Source organism: Gopherus evgoodei, chromosome 21, assembly GCF_007399415.2.
Source record: "Gopherus evgoodei ecotype Sinaloan lineage chromosome 21, rGopEvg1_v1.p, whole genome shotgun sequence".
Taxonomy (NCBI): Eukaryota; Metazoa; Chordata; order Testudines; family Testudinidae; genus Gopherus; species Gopherus evgoodei.
The window spans coordinates 17,741,269-17,768,334 of NC_044342.1; the positions used below are offsets into that span (position 1 = coordinate 17,741,269).

The window sequence follows — 27,066 nt, forward strand, 5'->3', positions numbered from 1 at the left end:
TAAAGGTTAACTAAGCTACTCTAATACACTTTTAAATGTGCATATATTTTATTTATTTATTTTTATTGGTTCCTCCCCTCAAAACAAACTAATAGAATAATAATAAATAATAATAATAATAAAAAACAGAAACCACAGAAAAGTAAAGGAATTAGATGTGAAGGGAAAGACGGGAGGAAGGGAGGAGGGAAGGAAAAGGAGAGTAACATCTAGTTTCTATCCACTAGGGATTAATAAAAGTTTTTTTTTTGCAAGTTAGAGCTAATCATTTCAAATGTGTTTTACGCCCTTCCTTTTCTAAATGGTACCTGCTCTAGTTGCTGTCATATGAGTGTAATTTGTACACTCGTGTGTTAAAAAGCCCCCAAATGACTGAGAAGTTAAGAACTGGGAAGTAGCTAATGAATGTCAATGATAATTGAATCTGGTGCTATTCTAAATAGAAAGAGCTATCAGCTATTCTTGGAACTGTTTCCATCATTTCATATAGACTCAGTAGACATTCTGGGCTTCAGAATCATCTTTGTGGTTATTGTGCATGCTGGTTAAGTTGTTTGAGTGCTTGTTGTTGATTTGTGTGTGGGTTGTGTTGTACTGGGACATAAGTGTTGATTTGTGCGGATGGAATATGAGGAGTTTGTGCTGCAGTGAGGGTTCTATGTGTGTTTGGGTTTATTATGTGTGCTCATTGCACTGTTTTGTGGATAGTTGTGTTGATTTGTGTGATGGCTGTGTTGTGCTGGGTAATTTGGGTTGATTTGTGTGGGTGATGGCTGTGGAGAAGGTCTGTGCGCACTTGTGGCTATTGTGTGTGGTGGTTCTGTTGTTGTGTGGATAGTTGTGTTAATTTGTCAGCCTTCTTGATTTCATCTGCGATTAACTCTTTTTCCCTGATAAATGAGGGACCTAAACTTTCCTTCATCTTTCTTTTCTCCTAAGGTACTTTTAATTCCTCTTCTTCTTGTCTTTGTCTCTTGGAAACTCATTTTGTCCCACAGTCTTTCTGATTTTGTGGTGTTCTTTTGTAGTCATCCTTAGCTATTTGTTCATGTTTGCACCTTTTGTAGGACTCTATTTTTTTATTTTTAGACTGAATACACTTCAGAGTGGCATATAGATTCACAATCCTGGACTCTTATAATATTATCTGCAATTTCAACTAAGCCAGTCATGACCAACATTTGGAATTTCAACCTATCTATCCTACTTTTGCCATTGAAAAAAACCTTTCTCTTTGACAATTAAATGAATAAGTCCCATTGAAACACTTTCAGCATTTCAAAAGCATCAACCCCTTAATTCTGGATGAAGTAAAAATTACAAACATTTGAAATGATTAGCTCTAGTTTTCTTGCATTTCAGGTTCCCACTGTTTGTGAGAATTCTGAAATTAAAATGTTGATTGTTTAGAACTAGAATTTAGATGATCAATTGCAGAATTTGTTTTATTTCCCCTAAATGAAACCCACACAAAACAAATTTCAGGGAACTCAAACAACCATTGCAGAATTCATCCTTCTGGGATTTGGGGTTCTCCCGGACTGCATGGTGTTCTCTTCCTGATGTTCCTAGTGATCTACCTTGAAACGACAGCTGGGAACATCCTCATCGTTGTGCTAGTTTTGACTGATCAGCTCCTTCACACCTCCATGTACTTCTTCCTGGGAACTTGTCCTGCTTGGAGATCTGCTACATCTCCACCATCCTGCCCATGATGCTGGACAGTTTCTTGAGTGGGGAAAGAACAATTTTTTCTGGATCACACAATTATATTTATTTGGTTCTCTGGCAACCACAGAATGGTCTCTATTATCTCTGATGTCCTATGATCGTTATTTAGCAATATGCAAACCTCTGCATTATGCAGCACTAATGAATGGCAAGTTCTGCTTCCAGATAATGGTTGGGTCATGGACAGATGGTTTTATATCTGTTGCCATCATAATATTTATGTTGTCACAATTAACATGCTGTAGCCCCAATGAAATTGATCATTTCTTTTGTGATTTAAACCCAATAATGAAAATGTCCTGCAGTGACATTCATTGGCTGGAGATTTCAGCTGTCATACATGCATCCATATTCACATTTCCTCCATTTATATTGACCTTGGCATCTTATGTTCACATCGTATCCACCATCCTGAGAATCCAGTCCAGCGCCAGCAGACAAAAGGCCTTTTCCACCTGCTCCTCCCACCTCATTGTGCTGACAATTTCCTATGGAACCCTCATCATTGTGTATCTGCTATCAGATTCTGATTCACTGAGGGATCTGAATAAAGTGTGCTCTGTTTTCTATGAAGTCCTGACCCCTTTAGTTAACCCCATTATCTACAGCCTAAGAAACACAGAGGTAAAAGAAGCCTTGAGAAAAGCTGTGCTTAGATTTTTTTTATCATTTACAGGAATATCTGCATTTCAACCTAATAACATATATTTAATAGGCAATCATAGATATATGAACCTGCAAACTCTGGCTCATGTGTGTAGCCCTAATTCATGTTACTGTGCCAATGGAACTCAAGACTAACAGGATAAGGACTTTGTGTGTCCAAGGGCAGAGCCTGTCAGTTTTCTACTTTGGCTATGTGACATATGTTGGAAAAAAATTACTATATGAAATCTTAAGACCTGCACTGCACCTCCATTCCCACGCCCATCTCTGAAGCATACAGTGTATCCTCCTTGAATGTATAGTACTTATTCCTGGTGTGTGGATGACTTTCAAATAAATATGATAATTAGCTCATGCTAATGAAATAAGTTAAAATGCGCGCTTTCAGAAAGTTAACGTTTGCCCTTGCTTCTTCTTTGTCCTGAGTGATCTTAAAATTGGAAAAAAATACAGTTCAATTAGAACACATTTTAAATACTGTATAGTTTACATTTTAATTTATTAAGAAATGTTGTGATTAAATAATAGTTTTGGAATAGATGGTGCATATGACAAACTCTGTAGCCCAGGGTCACTCTTAAGTGGGGCCATGGTTACATAAGAGGTAACTCAACCAATCTTCATGTTTTCTCTACTGGTAATTTCCATACGGTGGTTCTATTATCTGACAGGTGGGCCAAGAGTTCTCATTGATGACTTGGCATCCATCAATATTATTAAAGCTTCCATGGCTACATGCTACCTGCTTCTGTGCCTCATCAGAGGGGTGGTAATTCTCTGCTACACTGCCCCTGGACCAGCCAAGGGAAGGGTTTCTGACTCAGGAAGATGCAGTTCCCTCGTCTCTCATCTCTACTCCCCCTTGCTCCCTGGCAGCAGAAATTTGCTGCTGGACAGGTCATTGGGTCTGCAATTTTACCATTCCCTCATCCATCCCACCCACCACTGCCAAAATTGTCCACTTCTTCCTTAAAGTGTGGTGCCCAAATCTGGACACAGTACTCCACCTGCATCCTCACCAGTGCCAGAGCAGAACAATTCCCCCTCATCACCTGCACATATTAATTTGCCTCTGACAAAGTGGGAATTTTTGTAATATATTTATGAGGCTTATGTGTGCCTTACTTTCCTCTCTAAATTTCAGGACAACTCAGTAGGGTTGCCAACCCTCCTAGACTGACGAGAGTCTCCCAGAATCGAGTTTGATCTGCAGGAGGCTACTGATCTCAATCCAGGAGTATACTAGAAGTCCAGTGGCCCAGCTGGGCTAAGGCAGGCTCCTGAAGTGTCCTAGTCTGTGTGGATCCTGGAAGCAAGTAGCACGTCCAGATCTTAGCTATGGAGTTAGTCAAGGTGTCTCTGCCTGTGGCCTCTTCCCCGAGTTCCAACTCCACATCTCCCATTGGCTGTTTCCTGGGAGCCACTCGAGGTAAGCTCCACCTGGCCAGAGCTCATATCCCCTCCTGCATGCACCCCATTCCTGAGCCCCCACTCACACTCAAATTCCCTCCCAGACTTCGCCCCCCAACTCCTGCCCCAGACCAGAGCCCACACCCAAACTCCATCCCAGAGCCCACACCCCAGACCCACTCCCTCATTACAACCCGCTGCCCCACCCTTAGCGAGTGAGGGTGGGACAGAGTGAGCAATGGAGGGATGGGCAATGGAGTGAGCAGATGGCAGGACCTCAGAGAAGGGGCGGGGCAGGGACGGGGCTTCAGAAGGTGCTGGGCTGGAGTTGAAGCAAGGGTGTTTGGGTTCGTGGGATTAGACAGTTGGAAACCCTATGACCTAGTCATGGAAAAAGGGTTAAATTTGCTCTCAGGGCAACCTAAGAGACATAGGTGTGTGTGTCATTTCCTCTCTGAGTGGAATGAGTCATTCAGAAGCTAGTTGAAACTGACCCAGATCAAAACTGGCCAGAGTAGCAAAGCTCCAAAGACTCATGGAATTCTAAACATGTCTTCCCAGGTGCATGCAACCCTTTTCAGTTTGGTGTCATCTGCAAATGGTGTAACAATTAGCAGATAAACAACATGTGTATGGGCCGGGATAGATACAATCTATCTATTATAAATTGGGTATATTTACACTATGTGACACCACATTATCAAAGGTGTCTTACATCTTACTGATCCACCAAACAGGAGAGACGGAAGCCAGCATGGCTGCAGCATGCACAGAAATGACAATGGCACTCAGCTATGGGACAATTTTCTAGAGCTGATAGATGTCAAACCAATGCTATAAATCTTTTTATGTAAAGTTTCAGGGAGAATGGGTTAGGGCATGGAATCAACATTCAATCATCTGTGAATCCTTGGGCCTCATTGTGACTCATGTGAGTTGCTCAATTAACTTCACCAGAAGCTTGCCCTAATAAGAACTCAGTGAGTCCCTCTTTGTGCGGCATTTGCCTTTCCAAGGATTTGGGGGTTGCTGTATAAGGCTGTCATGAAGAGCACATATTAGAGAGGCTCTTTCCAAGTTGTGGTAACATTAAGGAGGAGTGATGGAGTGATGGATTGATGGCAAAGAAAGACAATTCCTGTTATTGAATGTGATAGATGGGAAAGTTCAGGGTGTTCTGAAGAAAGACAACAGCTCCACCCAAATCCCACCCAGGGTCTTGTTCTTCCACATGGTCACAGTGCACAAAATGGTTTAAATTATTCATTCATTATGGTAAGAGCATTGCACCCCAGGAAGGACTTGGAGATGAAGAGGGAAAGAGGATACTCAGCATTCAGAAGGAAGAAGAGAGAGAAGAAACATGTCTTCTCTCCCACATGCAGGAAGAGTGAGGGAGAGCCTGAAATGTTGAAGGAAAGAAAATAGGAAAGAGGAAATGAAGGTCTAATTCCATCAAAGATATTGGAGATACAGGAGGAATGAATGTGCTCCCAAAGGGGAAATAAGACTGATGGAGGATTTCTTATAATCATGATGCCCCAGGCTGATTTCCCTTTGTCAACATTTGCACTCTGATGCTGTATTGCCATGTCCACATCACATTACAGCACAGTCACTGCAATGTAATGCCTTAGGAGCCAGGATCATATCAGCCTTCTCTGCTGCTTTGTCTGATAACCAGTCAACTTGGACTCAGCTTTTCCAGCCCCCACAGATTGAAGCTGTCCGTTCTAAACCCATTGCTCTATCGGACGTAGTAGAAAACCTTGTGTTGTTCAGGAAGGCTGACCTCTTCGTTCTTTGTTAATAAGAGTGGCTCAGGATGCCTGGCAACACCAGAGTAGATTATCTTTGGGAAAAATTCTCTTGTGGTCACCAAAGTATATAAAGGTGATCGCAACATGGCACATGAGGAATGGGACTGTAAAAGTGATAATCTGTGTCTGTGCAGGAGCATTAGGCAGGAATTTATATAGGGACTTAAACAATAGAAGAAGAAGAAGACACCTCTCTTTTGGTGTCATTCTCTTCTCACTTACTCCAGTTTTCTAGCAGTGCATCTCTCTTCAGTGCAGTTATTCCTGATTTATACTGGGGTAAGTGAGAGAGCAATTCTTTCACAATTAACTCCTAAAAATGCTTAAATCTTCATTTTATTTTTCATGTTAACCCAGTTATTTTGATGAACTTTTAAGTGAGCACATTTTTCTATATTTATTGATTTATTCATATTTTATTTATTTCCAACACAAAACATAGCTACTGGGGAAGTGAAAAGAAGAGACAAAAGAACAAAAAGCTAAAGGATTTGGATGGGAGGGAAAAAGAGGGAGGTGGTCAGGCAAGGAGAGGAAAGGAGAGTGACAGGTCAGTTTCCATCCATTAGTGATTAATCAAAGGGTTTTAAAAATTAGAGCTATTTCTTCCAAATTTGTCTGAGGACCTTCTTCTTCCAAATGTTACCTGCTCTTTAGTTGCACTCTCAGCCAGGTCACTGTGCCACACTTCTATCCCTGGAGGCAATCGGCTTAGCCCTTCCCTAGAAGCTTAAAACTTCTGCTGTCACATAAGAGTAATTTGGAAACTGATGTGTATTAAAAAGTCCCAAAATCACTGAGAACTTAAATACTGTCCAACAGACTGTGAATCCCAGGGATAATAGAACCTGGGGACTTGCTAAACAGACAGAGCTCTCAACCATTCTTGCAGCTATTTCTATCATGTCATACAGACTCAATAGACAGTCTAGTGTTCAGAGCAATATTTGGGGTTATTGTGTGTAATGGTTCAGTTTTCTATTTGGTTGTGATGATTTCTGTATTGATTCTGGTGTACTGGGACATTTGGGCTCGGTTTTTTTGTGAGATAAATAAGGGATTTGTATTCCAGTTGGGGATTATGTGTGATTGGTACACTGCTTGAGTTGCAGTGTGAGTGGTTGTGATGATTTCTGTGGTGTTTTTGTTGTGCTGGCAGATTTTAATTGATCTGGATGGGTGTGTGATGCAGTGAGAGGCTGTGTGTGTTTGTGGTTATTGTGTGACATAGTTGTTTTATTGTGAGAGTTGTTGTGTTGATTTGTCAGCCTTCTTGATGTCATCTATTTTCCACCTTCCCAGCTAATGTACTGATGTTTACTCTTATGGGTTTTATGCCTGTTGCTAAATGTAGCTCATTTTGTGCCTTAGTCTTTCTGATTTTCTTCCTGTGCGCTTGTGCTTTTCTTTAGTACTCGTCTTCAGCTATTTGTCCATGTTTCCACCTTTTACAGGAATCCTTTTGTTTTCTCTGGGTTAATATGCTTCAGAATTAGGGCTGGCTCCAGGCACCAGCTTATCAAGCAGGTGCTTGGGACGGCAACTGCAGAGCAGGGCGGCACTTTCAGGTATTCGGTGGCAATTCGGCAGAGGGTCCCTCACTCCTCCTCGGAGTGAAGGACCTCCTGCTGAATTGCTGCAGATCGCGATCGCGGCTTTTTTTTTGTTTTTTTGGCTGCTTGGGGCGGCAAAACCCCTGGAGCTGGCCATGTTTAGAATGACACAGAGTCACCATCTTGGAATCTTACTACAGAGATTTTCACCAAGTCAGTCATGGGCAATGTTTGGAATTTCAACCAAACTGCCCCTTTTTTCCCATTGAAATTTCTCTCTATGGCTATTTGATGAAAATGGCTCATTGAAATAGGTTTCAGAATTTCAAAATCTTCAGCTTCTGCATTTGGTCAAAATTCTGAGATGGGTTTATTATCTACTCAGTGGCCCCATGTTCTGCATTTCATATTCCCACTGTATGTGAGTCATGCTGTGGCACCCATCCTTGAAAATAATACCAATAAATGTTAGTTATTGGACAGCTCTCAACAACACAGTTGTGTATGCTTGTGAGAAATGAACATGCTATCTGATTACCCTTTAGTGAAGATTTGGAGAACTGGGAGGAGGGTCAGAATTTGGGGGGAGCATGAGCTGTTATAGCAGGGATAAGGGAGAGACAGGAGAGAACTGGGTGGGGGGATCAAATCAATATCTTTGATATCTATATATTAATGCGAGAAGTAGGGGGAATAAGCAGGAAGAACACAAAATGCTAGTAAATAAATACAACTATGATATAGTTGGCATCACAGAGATTTGGTGGGATAATACACATGACTAGAATATTGATATAAAAGGGTACAGCTTGCTCAGGATGGATAGGCAGGGCAAAAAAAGGAGGACATGTTTCCTTATATATTAAAATGTATACACTTGGACTGAGGTTGAGAGGGAAAGAAGAGACAGACTTGTCAAAAGTCTTTGCATAAGGATAAAAAAGGGTAACAAGCAAGTGTGATGCCACGGTAGGGGTTTACTATAGATAACCTAATCAGAAAGAAGACGAGGTGCATGAGGCATTTTTTAAACAGCTAACAAAATCATCCAATGCACAGGACTTGGTGGTGATGGGGGACTTCAACTACTCAGACATCTGTTGGGAAAATAACAGCGGGCCCAGATTATCCAACAAGTTCTCAGAATGTATTGGAGGAATGGGTTGAGAATTTGAAAGTGGAAGGCAGCTTGGGTGAAAATGATCATGAAATGGTAGAGGTCATGATTCTAAAGACTGGCAGAGGGAGAACAGCAAAATAAAGACAATGGATTTCAAGAAGGCAGACTTTAGCAAAATCAAGAGTTGGTAGGTAAGAGACAGTGGAAAGTCTAAGGGGAAAAAAATGAAGACAGTTAGCAGTTTTTCAAAGAAACATCATTAAGTGTACAAAAGCAAACTATCCCTCTGCATAGGAAAGATAGGAACTATGACAAGAGACCACCCTGACTTAACAAGGAGATCTTCAATGATCTAAACATTAAAAAGAGTTCAACAAAAAGTGAAAACTAGGTCAAAATACAAAAGATGAATATAAACAAATAATACAAGTAGGGACAAAATTAGAATGGCCAAGGTACTTAACAAGATCAAACTAGCTAGAGACATAAAGAGTAACAAGAAAACATTCTACAAATACATAAGAAGCAAGAGAAAGATGAAGGACAAGAAAATGTGGAAATGGCAAAGGTGTTTAATGACTTCTTTGTTTTGGTTTTCTCCAAGAAGGTTGGTGGTGATCGGACATCTAACATAGTGAATACCAGTGAAAATGATGCTAAAATAGGGAATGGAATGGATGGATAGATAGTTTCTACAATATGGAAAAAACAAGTTAAAATTTACTTTGAAAAATTAGATGTCTTCAGATCACCAGGTCCCGATGAAATGCATCCTAGAATACTCAAGGAGTTCATGGGGGAGATATCTGAGCCATTAGCGATTACCTTTGAAAAGTCATGGAAGATGGGAGAAATGAAAATGGCAAATATAGTGCCAATGTATGAAAAGGGAAATAAAGACAAGCCTGGGAATGACAGAGCAATCAGCTTCATTTCTGTACTGGGAAAGATAATGGAGCAAATAATTAACTAATCTATTTGCAAACATCTAGAAGATAATAAGATAAGTAACAGTAACATGCATTTGTCAAGAACAAATTGTGTCAAACCAACTTGCAAGTTTTCTTTGACAGGATAACAAGCCTTTTGGATGTGGGGAAGCAGCAGATGTGGTATATCTTGACTTTAACAAGGCTTTTGATACTGTCTCGCATGACCTTCTCATAAACAACCTAAGGAAATGTTATCTAGATGGAGCTACTATAAGGTGGGTGCATAACTAGTTGGAAAACCATTCCCATAGTGTAGTTATCAGTGGCTCACAGTCATGCTGGAAGAGATAATGATTGGGATCCCACAGTTCTGGGTCCAGTTCTGATCAATATCTTCATCAGTGATTTGGATAATGGCACGGAGAGGACACTTATAAAGTTTGTGCACAATACCAAGCGGGAGGGGTTGCAAATGCTTTGGAGGACAGGATTATAATTCCAAATGATATAGACAAACTGAAGAAATGGTCTGAAGTCAATATGATTAAATTCAAAAGGACAAATGCAAAGTACTCCACTTAGGAAGGAACAATCAGTTGCACACCTACAAAATGGGAGATGACTCCCTAGAAAGAAGTACTGCAGAAAGGGTTATAAAATTATTGTGGACAACAAGCTAAATATGAATTAACAGTATAACACTGTTGCAAAAAAAGCGAACATAATTCTGGGATGTATTAGCAGGAGTGTTGTAAACAAGACATGAGAAGGAATTCTTCCTCTCCACTCCGTGCTGATTAAGCCTCAACTGGAGTATTGTGTCCAGTTCTGGGTTCCACATTTCAGGAAAGATGTGGACAAATTGGAGAAAGTCCAGAGAAAAGCAACAAAAATGATTAAAGGTCTAGAAAATGTGACGTATCAGGCAAGACTGAAAACAATGTTTAGTCTGGAAAAAGGAAGACTGAGAGGTGACATGATAACAGTTTTCAAGTACATAAAAGATTATTACAAGGTGGAGGGAGAAAATTAGTTCGTCTTAGCCTCTGAGGATAGGACAGGAAGCAATGGGCTTAAATTGCAGCAAGAGAGATTTAGGTTGGACATTAGAAAAAACTTCCTGTCAGGGTAGTTAAGCACCGGAATAAATTGCCTAGGGAGGTTGTGGAATCTCCATCTTTGGAGATTTTTAAGAGCAAGTTAGAAAAACACCTGTCAGTGATGGTCTAGATAATAAGTAGTCCTGCCATGAGTGCAGGGGACTGGATTAGATGACCTCTTTAGATCCCTTTCAGTCTATGATTCCATTATTTGACACAGAGACAGATCGCTAAATTTCAACATTAAGAAAATGGTAACTGATATCATCATCAACTAATAAACAGTGCCACAGAGAAAGGAAGTGTAAGCCAAAGGTCAGGGAAAGAAAGAGCTAGGAATAAAACCAGGTTTCTGAAATCAGATTTGACTCTCCACTCCACTGGAATCTGGTGGACTCTGCAGTTAAAATATGGGTAAAACTGGGATGAGAGCAGCAAGAGTATTTATCTGACGTTTTTAGATGAAGAGAATGGAATCACATAGAAGTCCTTCAATCTACAATGATAATCTCAGTGATGTGGCTAACGTAACACACAGACTTGTTCAGGAAGTGAAGGTGAGATTGTTAAACTATAGAGATACTAGACAGCAGTAACATTTCCAATGAAAATTAAAATAGGACCTTTTGAAATCTTATCCAGCATGCCTCTGCTATCTGGAGTCTTGACTCAACCACTGGGATGGCAACCAGCAGAGAGAAGCCATAATGGAAATGTGACTGTTTTGCAATGGAAACTAGACTTTGAATGGCAGAATTTGCTTTCTTTCCCCTAGATGGAACCCACAGCAAACATACACCAGGGAAACCAAACAACTGTAACAGAATTCATCCTCTTGGCATTCGGGGATCTTCCTCAACTGCAGATTTTTCTCTTCCTGCTGTTCCTAGTGATCTACATCTTGACCATGTCTGGGAACATCCTCATCATTGTGCTAGTTGTGGCTGAACAACACTTGCACACCCCCATGTACTTCTTCCTGGGGAACTTGTCCTGCTTGGAGACCAGCTACACCTCCACCATGCTGCCCAGGATGCTGGACAGTCTCCTGACTGGGAACAGAACCATTTCTGTTACTGGTTGTATCATACAATTATATTTCTTTTGTTCTCTGGCAGGCACAGAATGTTGTCTACTATCTGTGATGTCTTATGATCGGTATTTAGCAACATGCAAACCATTGCATTATACACAACTAATGAATGGCAGGTTCTGCCTCCAGCTTGTGGTTGGGTCATGGACAGGTGGAGTTGTGTCTGTTGCCTTCTTAATATCTACGTCACAAATAAAATTTTGTGGCCCCAACAAAAATGACCATTTCTTTCGTGATTTTAATCCAATAATAAAACTGTCCTGCAATGTTACTCATTGGCTCGAGGTTTTGGCTGTCATACATTCCTGCATATTCATGTTTCCTCCATTTCTGTTGACCCTGGCATCTTATGTTCACATCATCACCACCATTATAAGAAACCCATCCCCCACTGGCAGGCAAAAGGCCTTATCCACCTGCTCCTTCCACCTCATTGTGGTGACAATTTTCTATGTAACCCTCATCATTGTGTATCTGCTATTGCCCCCCTCAAAACAAACTAATAGAAGAATTAAAAAAAACACCCAGAAACCACAGAAAAGTAACAGAATTGGATCGGGAGGGAAAGAAGCGAGGAAGAGGGGCAGGGAAGGAAAAGGAGAGTAACATCTCGTTTCTATCCACTAGGGATTAATCAAAGTTTTTTGCAGGTTTCAGCTAATCATTTCAAATTTGTCTAATGCCTTTCCTTTTCTAAATGTTACCTGCTCTTTAGCTGCCCTGTCAGCCAGGTCGCTTCTTTCCCTGGAGACAACCTGCTGACTTCTTGTCTAGTTGATGTCATACGAGTCTAATTTGTAAACTTGTGTGTTAAAAAGCCCTCAAATGACTGAGAAGTTGAGAACTGGGCAATTGCTGACTGGGAATGTCAATGATAATTGAACCTGGTGCTATCCCGAATAGAAAGAGCTATCAGCTATTCTTGGAACAGTTTCCATCATTTCGTATGGACTCAGTAGACATTCTGGGCTTCAGAACAATGTTTGCAGTTACTGTGCATGCTGGTTGAGTTGTCTGAGTGGTTGTTGTTGATTTGTGTGTGGATTGTGTTGTACTGGGGCATGTGTTGATTTGAGTGTGTGGCACGTGAGGGGTTTGTGTTACAGAGATGATTCTATGTGTATTTGGGCTTATTGTGCATGCTCATTGCACTGTTTTGCCATTATGTTGATTTATGTGGTGGTTGTGTTGTGCTGGAAGATTTGGGTTGATCTCTGTGGGTGTGGGCTGTGGAGAAAGGCTATGCATTCTCAGGGGTATTGTGTGCAGTGGTTCTGTTGTTGTGTGGGTAGTTGTGTTAATTTCTTTGCCTTCCTGATTTCATCTGTGATTAACTCTTTTTCCCTGCTAAATGGGGGAACCTAAACTTTCTTTCATCTTTCTTTTCTCCTAATGTACTTCTAATTCCTCTTCTTCTTGTCTCATATCTCTTGCTAGTGAAACTCATTTTGTCCTATAGTCTTTCTGATTTTGTCCTGACATGCATGTGTTGTTCTTTTGTACTCATCTTTTGTATGACTCTTTTTTGATTTTCAGGCTGAACACGCTCCAGGATGACACAATCCTCGAGTCTTATTGTCTGCTACTTCAACGAAGCCAGTCATGACCAATCTTTGGAATTTCTACCTACTGCCCTACTTTTGCCACTGGAAAAAAAAACCCCTCTGCTAATTAGGTGAATAAATCCCACTGAAACACTTAAGCATTTCAAAAACGTCAACTCCTTCATTCTGGATGAAATAAAAATTCCGAACAGCGTAAATTTCCTTCTAGGTGGCCCCATTTCTTGCATTTCAGGTTCCCACTGTCTGAGTCATTTTCCTGCACCCACTGGGAAATTACTAGCTTCCCCTGCCTAGAACATCCACACCTGAATAAGAGTATGACTGTCTGTGAAGATGTGTGGAACTATTTCCATTTATTTGGAAGTTGAAATGTTGGGTTCTAGTTGTGTGTGTGATTTTGTAGGAGCTGAGTTCATGAATAGGGGATGAGCACTATCAGTGTGCCAGATTACATCTGTACTTACATTGAATAGATGAAGAACATCTTTCAACATTTTCACATATATTAGGTTATTATATCATGTTACTAAATTTCAGTCCTATCTCTGCTTTCTGGTATCAGTAATGGAGTTTCAAAAAAAGTGAGGGTGAAATAAACCATGACAGTTGTGCTTGTAGCAGCAAATCTTTTATGGTCATCAAAAGCCTTGTGTCTAATAGGTGACTTTAGAAATCAGCAAGCCCTTTCTGTGTTTTGGAATATTGGATATCCCCACAGGTTTCTTTGCTGAGGTAATTCCAAATATTAATCATGGTGGAAACCTACATGCAACTGTAACATCCTGGTCTGTTTCTCCTCTCTGAAAGGACACTGGAAAGTAGTCATTGGATTCATTCTCTGAATCCTATGTGCTGCTGAGCCCTCTAGATCTGTATGGTATCAGAAGGGTTGCTGTGTTAGTCTGGATCTGTAAAAGGCAACAGAGTCCTGTGGCACCTTATAGATTAACAGATGTTTTGAAGCATAAGAATTCGTGGGTGAATACTCACTTCGTCAGATGCATGTCATAGATGTGGATAGTGACCAGTCACTGTTCCTAGAGGCAGAGATCTCAACACTCACATTGCTCACAAGAGATGAGCCATTCAGTGCCTCTGCTTTTTGGGCATAGATTTCCCATGACCTCTGGCATACTTTCTGCTACAAAAGAGATAATCTCTTCCAAAAATATACTTACAATTAGAAATAACATTCATAAAACCAAATGGAATTAACTGGACAAAAATGTATTTCCCAAACCACTGAAGAAGGCCTCTTTAGTTATACAAGATTGATAACTGCTATCAATGTTGATAAATGCAAGGTAACGTACATTGGAAAACATACTCCCAATTATACATATAAAATGATGGGGTCTAAATTAGCTATTACCACTCAAGAAAGATCTTGGAGTCGTGGATAATTCTCTCAAAACATCCACTCAACATGCAGTAGCAGTCAAAAAGTGTAACAGAAAGTTGGTAATTATTAAGAAAGGGATAGCTAATAAGCAGAAAATATCATTTTGCCCCAATATATATCCATGGTATGCCCACATCTTGAATACTGTGAGCAGATGTGGGTGCCCCACTTTAAAAAAGGTATATTAGAAATGGAAAAGATTCAGAAAAGGGTCCAAAAATGGCTTGGTTTATGGAATGGCTTCTTTATGAGGAGATATTAATAAGACTGGGACTTTTCAGCTTAGAAAAGAGAAGACTAAGGGGGGGCTTTGATTGACGTCTATAAAATCATGATTGGTGGGTGTCTGTTACAGCTATCCCCCTATTCCATTTTGTTTCTTACAGCTGTCCCCATACTCCATTTTGTTTTTGTTCTCCTCCTGCGGCCGCCCTTCCCTGGCTGTTAAGTTGTTTACCAGGGCCACTGCCCTTCTCAAAGGGAGGGCCCCTTAAGTTGTTTAAGAGCCATTGCCCTTCTCAAAGGGATGGCTACTTGTTCTGCGTGCTAAGTGGGACCACTGCCCTATTCAAAGGGTTAGTCCTCTTATCACCTTGTTAAACCTGGGCTTGGTGTAGGGCAGGCAATGTCCAGAGCTGCAAGACCTATTGTGTTTTTAAGATCCTGGGCATGAGTCATAGGCCTCATGTGCTTTTGAGTCACCTATTGCACAGGACTTTGCCCAGGCATGTCTCTGTGCTCACCTGCAGTTTTTCCCTGTGCCTCCTCCCCTGTGACAGAGGGATCCTATCAGGTTTACTGGCAGGAGACTGCCTAAGTTTGCCTTTAAAAACAGACATTTTTGAAACAAACCTCAGAAAGGTTCCTGCATTGCTGCCTGGTCTGATCAGCCAGGGGTTTTAGGGGGTCCTTTCTCCGCTCTTGTTTTATTTTTGAGCTTACCCCCGGTTTTTAAACCCCCCCTCCACGAAGAACGAATTGCTACCTGAGAGATATCCTAGTTATCAAGACCATACGGAGCCCTCCTTGCTTATTCTGATGTTGCTGCTGCTTCTGCCTTTGCTGCTGCCTTGGGGATTGGTAAGAATCCCTCTGTGAAACTTTCCATACTTTTATTTTATTACCTTAACTGCTGGCTCTGTTTCCCTAGCACACAGACTCAAGCTAAACCTTGGTCTGTGTCTTAAAACCTCTCTTAAACTTTGTGGTACTTTTCTGCTAAAAATAAGCTTGTGCAGCTGCTAATCTCTGCTTCCTGCTTTCAGCTGTATCCACTGCTGCAGCCACCATCCCTTGGCTTCCTTGGGGGCTGCCTTGGGAGCTGTATCCTGGGCACATACCACTCTGCCCTCTGTGACTTCCCCATAGCATAAGGTGCACCGTAGGTTTTGCTTTTTAGTTTAATAAGTCATAGTTTGCTAAGATTGTAGAGCTTGTAAGTTTCACCTGCCTTGTTATAGTTTGCTGTTTTGTTGCTCTGTATAGTTGCTTGTTATAGTTTGCTTAGAATTGTAATATTTGTTGTTTTGCCTAGTCGTTGATTAAGATAGATTTTAAAAAGCCATTGCCTGGTTGTATTCTGTACCTGTTTTATTACTTTGTATAAGCTGCTTGTAATTTATATAAGTTTGATTAAGTTAGAGGATAGATAAGGTTTTTACTGCTTGAATTCGTCTTCCCGCTGTCCCAATCTCTCCCTGAACTTTCCCATGTCTGTTTTTCCCCCGCTCCAATCTCCCCTTCTGTGTACTTCTCCGTGTCTCCCTATTGTAACCCCTTGCTGCTTCCCACCCCCCCGTGTAACTTCCCAAACCCTTTGCCGCTTCTTTCCTTTTTTTTGGGGTGTCCCTCTAGCCCTTCTTTACACCTCTCTGCTGCCTCTCCCTGTATCCCCTGTGTTCGTGCCCCCGCTCCTCCGCTGCCTAGAGTTGTTCCTATATAAAGTTGAGTTGCTTATTGACTGTACTGTATCCCATTGTGCTGAACCCCACTTACTGTACCCCACTGTTAAAACTCCCTACACAGTGCAATAAGAAGACCCCCCCCATCATTGTCTATTGTAAACACTTTATACACCCCATCCCATCACATTTCATTGTTAAATTCCCACCACTTCCTTTTCCCTTTAATAAAGAAATTAATTGGCACCCCACCTGTGTGGTAATTGCTCCCCAAGATCCCATATACCTGCAGACAAGGACAGTGGGGAGAAAGTTAATGAGGAAATGTTACTTACTCCTTCCCATAACACAAGAACTAGGGGTCACCAAATGAAGTTAATAGGCAGCAGGTTTAAAATAAACAAAATGAAGTATTTCTTCACACATCACACAGTCAACCTGTGGAACTCTTTGCCAGAGAATGTTGTGAAGGCCAAGACTATCACAGGGTTCAAAAAAGAACAGCATAAAATTCTTGGAGGGTAGGTCCATCAATGGCTATTAGCCAGGATAGGCAGGGATAGTGTCCCTAGCCTCTGTTTGTCAGAAACATGGAATGAGCAAACAGCCAATGGATCACTTGATGATTACCTGTTGTGTTTATTCCTTCTAGGGCACCTGCTATTGGCCACTGTTAGAAGACAGGATACTGCGTTAGAGGGACCTTTGTTCTGACCCAGTAGAGATGTTTTTATTTTCTTATGGTATGTTCTTTAATATGGTATCTCAAGGGCAGATTTTCAAAGGCACCGAGGGCCCTATCTGCATGTTTAGATGCATGGATAGTTTTCCAAATTTGGCCTTTGGCATATTTGAAAATATTATCCTTAAGAGTTAGGCACTGAACAGATCTCAAAAAGAATTGTGTTTATCCTTGCAGAGAAATAAACATAGCATCTGATTACCTTTAGGAGAGAATTGGGAGATATATCTCTGTAATATGAATGAGAAAAGAAAATGTCTAAACTATGTATTGGTAAACAAATGACTGATGCCATTTCTGTAGAAACTGAGCATCAAATAGAAAAGTTTGATGTGACTGTGATCCATGTTTGATTTCTCTTCTAAGATCTCTTTGGTCTCATTACAGTATGATAATACTTAAGTTATATAGCACTTATTAACATAGATATTAAATAATTTTGCAAAGTGGATTGAGTATTACTGTCTCCATTTTACATAAGAGAACATGAGCATATGCAGAGACTACTCGTTTCCTAAATCTCAAATCACATTAAGGAAATGGAAAATGGCATTACACTGAAGGAAACAGAAGAACAGAGACAGAAAGTGACAAGCCTAAGGGAAGGGAGTGGAGAGCCAGGAATGAAATCCAGGTTTCCGGAATCAAAATCTAGGGTCCACTCCAACTGATTCAGCTGTGCTCTGTAATGAAAACATGGGTAAATGAGGTGTGAGCCCAGTAACGATGTTTCTTCTAGCATTTTCTTATGAAGTTAATGGAATGGTATTTAATTCCCTTAGTCTCCAATGCTAATCTCAGACATTGTGGCTAAAGTAATACACAAGCATGTTCACCCTCTCACTTCCCTGGTCCTTCTCACATGAACAGAGAGCAACAATACCCAAACTCCAGAGGCGGAAACAATTTGATGTTTATTGGGAGGACCTTCCAGCAAGCATGATTCCAGTTTCCTTCCTTAGTGTCCCCCTTCCCAGCTCTGACACCACAGAGCCTTGCCTTTGTCCCTGTTTCTGTTCCCATCCCCTATTCCCATTTCCACTTTAGCAAGACATGATTTTAATTCCCCCATCCCCGGTCCCTGTTCCCATTCTCTCCCCCCCACCCCCACTTCCTGATTGACGGCAGACTATATAGTAAAACCTGAGTTTTGCTTAGCTATTCCTTAACCAATCATTTTACTGAAATTTAACTAACCAATCCTAACATATTGTAACATGGTTATTTACCAATTATATTCCACGACCTTCATTGGTTTACACCCAACAAAATTAATTATACAGCAGACAGAAACAATTATAGAACCAGACAGAGACCACACAAATAAACATACAAAACAATACAGAAGTGAGGATTTCACAACTACATCTATACAGACATAAGGGTTTTCCAGCTGTGTCTATTGATGTGAGTTCTTGCCAGACAGGATGCTATCAAACTAAGTTTCCCTTTACATCTTCTAGGCTCTACCCTTTCTCTGGAGGTGATAGGAATATCAGGACAGGATTGTATTCCTAATAGCCCAATAGCACCTTATTTCAATGTAACTAGTTTGGAATGTGAGGATGTGACCATACATTTCCCAACTTATGGCTGCCTAACTACATCTTAGCTGAAGGCCTTAGCCTGTCACAGTAAGAGAAGGTCATTATACAGACAGTGATCTTTGATTCTTTCTTTTATACCTCTATAACTAGCTAAGTTATAAGAATACACCTAAATTCTTAAAGTATAGGCCTTTGCAGACAGGCCTGAATATCTATAGCCTAACAATGTAGATCACTAGAAACAGTAGGAAGAGAAATATCTGCAGCTCTGGGAGATCCACAAATCCCAGGAGAATGAATTCTGTCACTGTTTAATTTCCCTTCTCTCCGATGTCTATGAACAGTACGTAAAAATAATAAACAAATCTTCTGCACTATAAATTTGGCGAAGTTAGAATTTTAATAGAGAGTCAATAATTAAAACCATAAATATTCACAACCTTCCCTTTTCCTACTGATCAGTAACAAGTTTGAACCTTTCATATATTCTCTGGGGGGGGGAGGCGGGTTGCAATTATTTTTGTATATAAACATTTATTGAAATAGTTTATTATTTTTTATTTACCTAAGCAGTTTCAGTAAATGAAAAGTTGTGCTAACCATTTTGAGAATTATTTTGAATACAATTTCACTTAAATATTGTAAATAAAAAACCTTGTAATTAGTAATATGTTACAAAGTTTAGTCAAAAAGGACAAAAATGGGACTATTTAAATGTTCAAAATTAAAATGTCTAGGTTTTTATTGTATATTATTGTAAATTTTATTTTTTTGTGTTTTCAGCAATTCTACTGAACATAGATAGGAAAGCACGAAGGAGAGAACTTTAGCACCCAGATAATATCGAGCAGCCCCCTAGACCAATGGGCGGAAATTTGCCACTTTCATTGCAAACACAATTTCCCCATGAAAACTTTTCTCAGAGCCCCCTTCACATCTTTGTTCCTCAGGGTGTAGATCACTGGGTTCAACATGGGGGTTATTATGCTGTAAAGCACTGAGATCAGTCTGTCACTGTCCAGCGATTAGCTGGATATGGGCCTGACATAGGTGAAGATGGATCTCCTGTAATACAGCAGGACAATGGTCAGGTGTGACCCTCAGGTGGAGAAAGTTTTGAGCCTCCCCTCTGTGGAGCGTATCTTCAGGATGGTGGAGATGATGTAGACGTAAGACAGGACGATGCACAGGAATGGGATCCACCCAGTGAAGACCTTGACGGCAAGCAGGATAATCTCATTGAGGGAGGTGTCTCCACAGGAGAGCTTGAGGAGTGGCAGGATGTCACAGAAGAAGTAGTTGATCTGGTTGGCCCCATAGCAGGGTAGCCGAAAGGTGAAAAATGTGTGCACTGCAGAGCTGAGGAAGCCACTGGTCCAAGCAGCACCAGCCAGCTGGAAGCAGAGGGATTTTCTCATGATGACCAAGTAGTGCAAGGGGTTGCATATTGCCACATAGCCAGTCATAAGCCATCACCACCAGGAGGATACACTCCGTGCCCACAAAGGCCAGGAACAAATAGAGGTGGATAATGCATCCTGCATAGCTGAACCTCTTCCTTTCCACCAGGTGCACCAACATCTGGGGGACATTGGTGGTGGTGTAGCAGAGGTCCAGGAAAGAGAGTTCCACAGGAAAAAGTACATGGGGGTGCGGAGCTTGGCATCCATGCAGACAATGATGATGATGGAGATGTTCCCCACTAGGGTGCACAGGAAGGTGACCAAGAAGACTCCAAAGAGCAAGAACTGCAGCTGCTGGAGAATGGAGAAAGCCATGATGATGAACTCAGTTGGGGCAGTTTCATTTGCCATTTTCTTCACAGCTGAGAGAGAGGACTCAAAAGGGAATAAATTTAAAGAATGAGGCTGAGGTTTCAAAACAATGTAGAGGATTTGGATGCCCTGACCTTATTACAGTTTTTGGGGACTGGGGATCTAAATCCCTTCGGTGGTTTTTGAAAAACTCAGATTTAGGTTGTTTATGAAGTAAGACAGAACACTTTACAGGATAATTTAAGCTTAAATTGTGCAATATAAAGGCAGGAAAGTGAATCTGTGTGTCTCTTCATGTGTGTATTTCTGTTTGATTGCATAGTTGTGTTTGTTAGTATATCTGGTTGTGTATTTGTGTGTGAGAGTTTTATTGTGCATATATATGATTGTATGTGTTCTGAAAACATCCATTCAATATGCACCAGCAGTCATCTGAAAACATCCACTCAGTGTGCAGCGGCAGTCAAAGAAGAGAACAGAATGTTGGGAATCAGTAAGAAAGGGAGAGATAATCAGACAAAAATATCATATTGCCTCTACATAAATCCTTTGTATGCCAGTTCTTGAATGCTACATGCAGGTGTGGTCACCCCATCTCAAAAAAGATATATTGGAATTGGAAAAGGTTCAGAAAAGGGAAACAAAAATTATTATGGGTATGGAATGGCTGCCGTATGAGGAGAGATTAATAAAACTGGGACTTTTCAGTTTGGAAAAGAGACGACTAAGGGGGATATGATAGACGTCTATAAAATCATGACTGGTGTGGAGAAAGTAAATAAGAAAGTATTATTTTCTCCTTCTCATAACACAAGAACTAGAAGTCACCAAACGAAATTAATAGGCAGCAGGCTTAAAACAAACAAAAGGAAGTATTTGTTTACACAAAGCACAGGCAACCTGTGGAGCTCTTTGCCAGAGGATGTTGTGATGGTCAAGACTATCCCAGGCCTCAGACAAGAACTAGATAAATTCATGTAGGATAGGTCCATCAATGACTATTAGCCAGGATGGGCAGGGATGGTGTCCCGAGCCTCTGTTTGCCAGAAGCTGGGAATGGGCGACAAGGAATGGATCACCTGATGATTACCTGTTCTGTTCATTCCCTCTGGGGCACCTGGCATTGGCCACTGTTCAAAGACAGGATACTTGGCTAGATGGATCTTTGGTCTGACCCAGCATGGAAGTTCTTATGTTCTTATGTGTATGCTTGTTTTTGTGTGTGTGATTGCAGTAGTGCCTATTTTCTATTGTATATGGATATGGTTGTGCTGTGTGTGGTGTTGTTCATGTATGTGACTGTATATGTGATTCTGTGTGATTGTGGTAGTGCCTACTGGTGTTCAATTGTGTATGCATACAGTTATGAATTTTTGCTAATTTGTGTGTAGATGTTTGATCAGTTGTGTGTGCTTTTGTGTGATTCTGGTAGTATCTGCATATGTGTGTTTCAATGTGCATGTATTTGATTATGTGTGTTATGTGTGCATTTGTGGTAATGTCAGTGTGTGTTTAATTGTGTTTGCATGTGTGTAAGTGCAGTAGCATATTTGTGTGGATTCTGTGTCTGTATATGTTTGCGCAATTCTGTGGTTTTGTGTACTTAGCTATTTCTACTCAATACAATTTTGGGTTGCGGACTTAAATTCCTCATTGATCTAGGAGAGACTAACCCCTATCGATAGGGCTGTGGGATGCTATTGCATTTCAGGGCTGGACAATACGAGAGAAATCCTGTCTCAGGACAGTCCTTCTGTACAGATCTGGTATTAAATTCATAACAGCTCTGCAACACTCTCCCATGGCTAGTGTGTGGAACATTTTCATACCAACCTTTCCCACTGATACCTCTGTGCATTTTCCATGCCACCTTCCAGCCAGCCAGTGCACACCATTTCCTCAACTACATCCCGCCTGGGTTCATACCCAGGTACATCACTGAATATGACATGGATAAACCAAATAATACTTTTCAGCAGTAGAAGAATAAATGAACTCGTTCCCCGTATCTCTTGTTAATCACTCTCACTCACTCACTCTCTATCTATCATCATCTTTATCAGGACTTTCTTTCTTTCGCCCACTTTCTATCTCCTTCCTCTCTGGGGCCACCCCCTACTCTCACCTCCTTACCTAATTAATATCTCTCTCCCACCTGTGCCATAAAGCACGCAAGCCACAAGACTTTCAGACAGCCACTAAGGGCGCAGCTACGTGGACACTTAGTGATGGGTGTAAACCTACTCCACACTAGCCTGCTGTATTCCCAGAGTATGTCTGGACATTGCTGCCACATGCTAACAGTTCCCCTAGAGTGCTTTGAGCTAATGTGCTTTGCAGCTCAAAGTGCACTTGGGAGCTATTATTGCACAGCAGCAGAGTCCATTTAGATATCTTGTATCTGGTAGAACACCCCAGCTTGTGGCAAACTACGTGTTTATTTAGAGAAGACCTGACTCACATGATTAGTCAAGTTATACTGAGTTCCCAGGAACTATAGATTTGCCTTGGGATGCAGAGGCCTGGCAGACATAAGGGAGGGATGGGAACTGTAAAATATGGGGCTGCCCAGATGAGCAGAAGCCCAGATAACATATTTAATATGGCATTCAGAGTTGGCACTGGCGGACGAGGAGGATTTCTAAAGCCATGGGCTGCCTTTGAAATGGGAGTTTGATGCCTAGCTATCCCTTGTGCCTTTGAAAAATCTCCCCCTCTGAGAAAGGTTTTCAAAGCTGCCTAAAAGATTAGAGTTGCCCAATTTAAGTCATCGTAAACGGACATGATTTTTCAGAGGGTGGGTATTCAGTAGTTTCTGAAAATCATCCCCCTTAAAGTCATCACAGATTAGACAACTGAAAATGGAGGCATCCAAAATCACTAAGGTCCAAATTATTTCAATGTGTGTTAGACATGTAGATGTTTGAAAATCCCACTTGGTGCCTAAATACCTTTAAAAATCTGGCCCATCACTTCCTTTGAAAATTGTGGCCTTAGTCATAAACATACAAGCACAATAGTCTGACACAAACAAATTCACAGATATAAATAGACACAGAATTTCAGAAATGTAAGGCGGATGAGATCTCAGGAGGTCATCTAGTCTAGCTTCTTGTGCTGAGGCAAGACTAGCTAAATTTAGATCAAGTCCAGCAGGTGTTTGTCCAACCTGTTTTTTAAAAATCTCGAGTGACGAGGATCTCACAACCTCCCTTGCTGACATGTTCCAGTGCTTAACTATCCTTATAGTTAGAAAGTTTTTCTTAATATCTAACCTGAAACTGTCTAGCGGGAAATAAAAACAATGTCTCTTTGTCCTGTCCTCAGTGGACATGAAGAACAATGGATCCTGTCCTCTTTAAAACTACATAAGAACATAAGAACTGCCATATTGAGTCAGACAAAAGGTCCATCTAGCCAACTATCCTGTCTTCTGACAGTGGCCAGTGCCAGGTGCCACAGAGGGAATGAACAGAACATGCAATCATCAAGTGATCCATTCCCTGTCGCCCATTCCCAGCTTCTGGCAAACTGAACACTATCCCTGTTCATCCTGGCTAATAGCCATTGATGGACCTATCCTACATGGATTTATCTAGTTCCTTTTTGAACCCTGTTATAGTCTTGGCCTTCACAACATCCTCTGGCAAGGAGTTCCACAGACTAACTGTGTGTTGTTTGAAAAAAATACTTCTTTTTGTTTGTTTTAAGCCTGGTGCCTATTAATTTCATTTGGTGACCCCTAGTTCTTGTGTTATGAGAAGGAGTAAATAACACTTCCTTATTTACTTTCTCCACACCAGTTATGATTTTATAGACCTCTATCATATCCCCCTTAGTCGTCTCTCTTCCAAACTGAAAAGTCCCAGTTTTATTAATCTCTCATCATATGGCAGCCATTCCATACCCCTAATCATGTTTGTTGCCCTTTTCTGAACCTTTTCCAATTCCAATACCCTTCACATATTGCACAACATACAGATACAAACACAATAACCTCATGAAATAATGACCTGAAGAAGAGCTCTGTATCAGCTTGAAAGCTTGTCTCTCTCACCAACAGAAGGTGGTCCAATAAAAGATATTACCTCACCCACCGTGTCTCTATCATTAAATCAGGCAATAGGCTTCCAAGGGAGGTTGTGCAATCCTCTTCGCTGGAAATGTATAAGAAGACGGTGGAAAAACTCCTGTCAGGGACGGTCCAGGTTTTCTTTTTCCTCCGTCAGTGCAGGGTGCTGGATTTGATGTAGCACCTTCAGTGATTACTACTGAAGCTATTCCACTGGGGCTGAATAACAAAAGATCAAGGGGACAGGATTTTGGGCCACTCCCTGTGGCATTCTCTACCGTGGGGGAGCACCCTGTAATCCCCCATATTCCTCATTTTTATATGTGATCTAACATATAAAGCAGGGCTTGTGAAGTTTCAGGGAAAAGGTTATGATCTGTTGAAAATCATTTCTCCATCCATATATATCTATCATTAATGCATATTAAGTTATGAGAATTGTGTTATATGGTTGTCACTAAAACATGTTGTAAGCTGGGGAATCAGCCAGATATTAGCTCCCCAGAACCAACAGCAAGAAAAGTGACCAACTCCCGGTCAGGGTGACAACAACCCATCAACAACCATTGTCCAGCCAAGGAGCTACAATTCAATGACTCACCTGCTTGAGGTCACACCAGGGGAATTGCTCAACCTTGCCTGGAGACTCAGCAATGCCCCCAGACATGCCTGGACTTGTGTTCCCCAAGTACATGGGACTGAGGCTATAAAACAGAACACAGTGGCCACAGGCTGAGCCTTTCTCCTTCACTCACCTATGCTGCAAGCAACAAAGACATGGAACAAGACTTGAAACTCCAACAGAGGCCCATATTTAAGGTACAAATCTTTACATCAAGGACTGCAATATCCAGTACCGTAAGAAAAACTGCTTAATCTAACTGTTGCCCAGTCTGATAGAGTTGAGACTGTAGAGTGCATGCTTATATTTTCTTTTCTTTTGGTAACTAACTGTGACTTTTTGCCTATCATTTAATATCACTTAAAATCTATCTTTTATAGTCAATACATTTGTTTAATTGTCTTTCTTTACTAGAGAGTTAGTATGAAGTGTGGGACAAATCTGCTCAGGTTTGACAAAGGGTGGTGTATGTCCACTTTCCATTGTTGAAGTGGTGAACCAATTAATAAATGTGTACTGACCATCTTGAGAAGTGCAAGATGGTATATTCCTGAAGTACAGTACTGGGGGGATTTGGCTCTGGTGCCTTTCTCTGTGTGATTCATGAGCGGCTCTGGGAGCATTCATGTAATCTAGCTGGGTGTGGGGTTCACATGCTGTTGTGCTGAGTGATCACAGTTCCTGGAGGGGTTTGCTGCATTGTGATAGACAGCCCAGGCTGGAGAGAATTAAGTGGTCCCACAGTCCCAGGCTGAACCCTGTGGGGGGGATCCCATGACACTCCCTTCCTAGGTAAGTGCTCTAACCACCAGGCTATAGAATCATTCTCATGCTCTCTGTCTCTTGGACCCATTGTCTCTATTATCCACAATGGAACAGCTTCAACAAGAAAGAGTGAGGCAGCTCCTATATCAAAACATCTCATCGCCCAGTGGTTAGACCACAAACTTGAGAAGTCCCTTCCAGTCCCACACTTCTATGATTTTATATTGAGCATTTATAACACTAATAAAATAGGTTGCTATTGCACTCATAGAAAGTTTCATTGCTCACTTAACTCTCTTAAGCTCCTGTGAAAATCCTAGTAAAATGCCTAAGAGGCATCTGACTCCTTTTTACCGAAGGTATTTTCTTTCTCTCTATGTACTCCATCTTCTAACAGGCTAAAATCCAAAGTTATTTTTAGATGTACTCAGGCAAATATCTCCTTGGAGTCTATAGGAGTTTTGCCTGTATAAAGATCAAGTAAAAAATTAGTGAAGCCTATAGGATCAAATCCTGTCTGAGGGTATGTCTGCATTACGGGGCTATTCCGATTTTACAGAAACCGGGATTTGGAAATAGATTTTATAAAGTCGAGTGCATGCTGCCACACTAAGCACATTAATTCGGCAGTGTGCGTCCATGTACCGAGGCAAGTATCAATTTCCGGAGTGTTGCACTGTGGGTAACTATCCCATAGCTATCCCATAGTTCCCGCAGTCTCCCTCGCCCATTGAAATTCTGGGTTGAGATCCCAGTGCCTGATAGGGCAAAAAATATTGTCGCTGGTGGTTCTGGGTACAGCCTCACCCCTCCCTCTGTGAAAGCAGAAGACAACCGTTTCATGCCATTTTTCCTGGGTGAAATGTGCAGAGCCCTTCCATGGCAAGCATGGAGCCTGTTCAGCTCAAGACAGCAGTCATGGAAGTTGTAAACACCTCGCGCATTCTCGTGCCGTCTATGCTGAATCAGGAACTGCAAAACCAGGTGAGGAGGAGGCGGCGATGAGAGTGATGAGGACATGAACACAGAATTCTCTTGAACCGCGGGCCCCTGCGCTTTGGAGATCCTGATGGTAATGGGGCAGGTTCTAGCCATTGAACGCCAATTTTGGGCCCAGGAAACAAGCACAGTCTGTGGAACCGCATAGTGTTGCAGGTGTGGGACGATTCCCAGTGGCTGCGAAACTTTCGCGTGAATAAGGGCATTTTCATAGAATTTTGTGACTTGCTTTCCCCTGCCCTGAAACGCCA

At 41.3% G+C, this 27,066-nt stretch overlaps 1 pseudogene; it reads right to left on the reverse strand.

The window, feature by feature from the left end:
• Positions 1–19,466: 19,466 nt before the first annotated feature.
• LOC115638158 lies at positions 19,467–20,396 on the reverse strand (annotated as a pseudogene).
• Between the last annotated feature and the right edge of the window lie 6,670 nt (positions 20,397–27,066).